The sequence below is a fragment of the Charadrius vociferus genome, unplaced genomic scaffold (genome assembly GCF_000708025.1).
Source record: "Charadrius vociferus isolate BGI_N301 unplaced genomic scaffold, ASM70802v2 scaffold259, whole genome shotgun sequence".
NCBI lineage: Eukaryota > Metazoa > Chordata > Aves > Charadriiformes > Charadriidae > Charadrius > Charadrius vociferus.
In genome coordinates this window covers 5,943,449-5,946,387 of record NW_009661368.1, presented here as the reverse complement: position 1 = coordinate 5,946,387, position 2,939 = coordinate 5,943,449, and positions in this window count along the sequence as shown.

The window sequence follows — 2,939 nt, the reverse complement described above, 5'->3', positions numbered from 1 at the left end:
GTAAGTATTTGGGTGCAGAGTGAGCCTTCTGTAAGGAGGAGGATGGGGGAGGGGGGGATGAGGCTTGCTCGGGGCTTGCATGTTGTGGGTCTGATGTGGGGCTGGAGCTCGTGGTGTGGATTTGGGGATGCTGGTGGGGTGAGCTGGGCACCGGGGCTGCCCAAAGTGGTGTTTTGGCTGCTTTTTGCCTTGAATTAGTCAATTTGGCTGTTTGGCCCTTCTGTGATCGGCCTCATAGCTGAGAAGCACTGCTTGATAAAGCACCGAGAGAACAAGAGCCTGCAGGTGGCTGCACGCAAGCGGGACGTGTCCCAGTTCCTGCTGGAAGCAAACAAAACGCTGGCAGGGGCCGATTTAAAGGTGCCAAATCTTCCTGCTCGGGTCCGCTGTCAGCCCCAGCACGAGATACGGCACAGTCCTTGTGTGCCCCAGGTACCCCCATGGCAGCGGGGGCCGCGGGACCCCCGAGCGGTGGCTTTGTACCGCGGGATCGCCTGCGGGCAGGGGCGAAGGGCAAAGGCACTGTAGCAAACAAAACGCTGGCAGGGGCCGATTTAAAGGTGCCAAATCTTCCTGCTCGGGTCCGCTGTCAGCCCCAGCACGAGATACGGCACAGTCCTTGTGTGCCCCAGGTACCCCCATGGCAGCGGGGGCCGCGGGACCCCCGAGCGGTGGCTTTGTACCGCGGGATCGCCTGCGGGCAGGGGCGAAGGGCAAAGGCACTGCCCAGCTCCGGCAGCTGGGGGGGAGGCGGCCGCTCTGCTTTCCGTCCGCGCTGCGGAGGCATCCAGGGTCACTTCCAGCTTTACTCCTTGTTTCTGGTAGGGAAAAGTGTTGTGTAAGCTTTTCCCTGAGCTCTGCGTCTCCAGGCAGCGGTCCTTGTCCTCAGGGCAAGAGGGGCTGTGTCCCCACTGTCCCAAAGAGGGGTCGGGGCAGCGCTGGGACCTCCGCACCCCCTGGGGAAGAGTGTGCATCCAAAGGGAATGGCTGCAGGGGGTTCCCCAAGGCCAGCAGGAGCCGTGGGCGGACGGGTTGGACCCCCGAGGCTGGCCGCACCCTGGGGGTGGCCTCCGTGTCCACGGCAGCACATCACCCCGCGACTTGATGTGATGTGACTTCCAGCCAGGCAGCAAACTGGCGGTGCTGGGCACTGCTGGGGGGGGCTGCACCGACATGCGTGTGGCTGTGCATCGCAGGAGGCACGTGGCAGCCTTTAAACTTTGCAAAACACAGGAAAATCAAGTTAAAAAACCCCCAAATAATCCTTTCTGAGTAAGGCAAGACAAGGTATGCTGTCTGGCTGGTGAGCTGGGAAGGTGGCGGTGGCCGTAGCTGGTACCAGCAAGCATTGCTCTGGGGTCTTCCCATGCCTTGGCAAAGCCCTTTGGCTGCTGCTTGCCCCCGGCATGCCATGGGGGAGCAGCGGGGTCTCATCTGCTGCTGGTTCCCAGTAGAAGCCCCGGATTTTGGAGAGACAAATATGGTTTTTTTCCAAGCCTGCTGCCTCAGAGGCTGCAGATTAAAGTGTGGACACGCCAAGGTAAAGTCAATATTGCTGTATTTGCTTCTCGGTCTCGTGATCGCGGAGGGTCAAACCCAACAACTGTCCCCAGGCACCCCCGGGGGGAGGCTGTGGCAGAGCGAAAGCACCAATCCTGCGTCCCTGGTTTCCAGTTGGGCACTTTCCCCGGCCTGACCCGGCTCTGGGTGAGCTGCTCTGGCCGCCTGCTGCGATGCCGCCAGCCCATCAATGCTTCTCCGTCCTGGTTTTGGATGCTACACGAAGGCAGGTCGGATTTACAGCAGTGGCCGCAGCACCAGCGAGTGGCTGCCCCGATGTCTGCGTCTCCCTGTCCAGCGGAGCAAAACCGCCTGAAAAAACCCCATTGAATTAAAGAAGGTTTTTCTGATTGTCTGTAAAGTTTCGCAGACGTGGATTGCTGCTCCGCTGGGATGAAGAAACAGGGAGAGCCTGCTCCCCCCACCCCCCGACTCTGCTCCCAGACAGCTTCATGGCATTGCTGAGAGCAAAAGCCTTGGCATCGCCTTGCTTGCTTGGGCTGCCTGGTGCTTTGGGGGCTTTTCTTGCCCCTTCGCAGCGCTCAGCATGTTTAGGAAAAGCATCTGGCAGCCAAGCACATTTCTTTTAGTGCTGTTTCCATCCCCACTGCTGGGGGGGAGCCGGTCTCTTTTCTCAAGTAACCAGTGAGGGGACGAGAGGAAACAGCCTCAAGTTGTGCTTGGGGGCAGGGGGGGTATCAATTGGATATTGGGAAAAATTTCTTCACCGAAAGGGTTGTCAAGCACTGGCACAGGTTGCCCAGGGCAGTGGTGGAGTCGCCATCCCTGGAGGTATTTAAAAGCCATGTAGATGTGATGCTGAGGGACATGGGTTAGTGGTGGGCTTGGCAGTGTTGGGTTGACGGTTGGACTCGATGATCCTAAAGGTCTTTTCCAACCTAAACATTTCTATCATTCCAGCTGATTTCCCGTGTCTCAGGTCATCCTGCTGCCCCGCTGTGGTGGGGTATCAAGGGATTCATGGGGTAACAAGTGAGACAAGCGAAGAGGCTCTTTATATACCATACCCCTCCCTAAGCATCCCCCCTTCCCGTCGGGCTCCCTATCGGAGGGGGAAGCACCCACCTCCTGTGGCACCAACCCCCGCCTCCTCTGCTCCCCCGCCGCTGCCTCCTGACGCCGCGTTTTGACTGTTGATTCACTCACATATATTTGGGCAAAAAAATAGCCGGTGCTGTCTGCTCGCTTTTGGCCCTTGCAGCGTCCCTCGTGACACCCTGCCGCCTCGGAGGAACTCTCGCAGCAGCCCCCGCCGTGAGAAATATTTCCTTCCATCGCCTCCCTCTTGCTGCTGGAGGAATTTTTTTAAATTTTTTACCTTTTTTTGTTGTTTTTTTTTTTTTTTTTTTCCCCCGCAC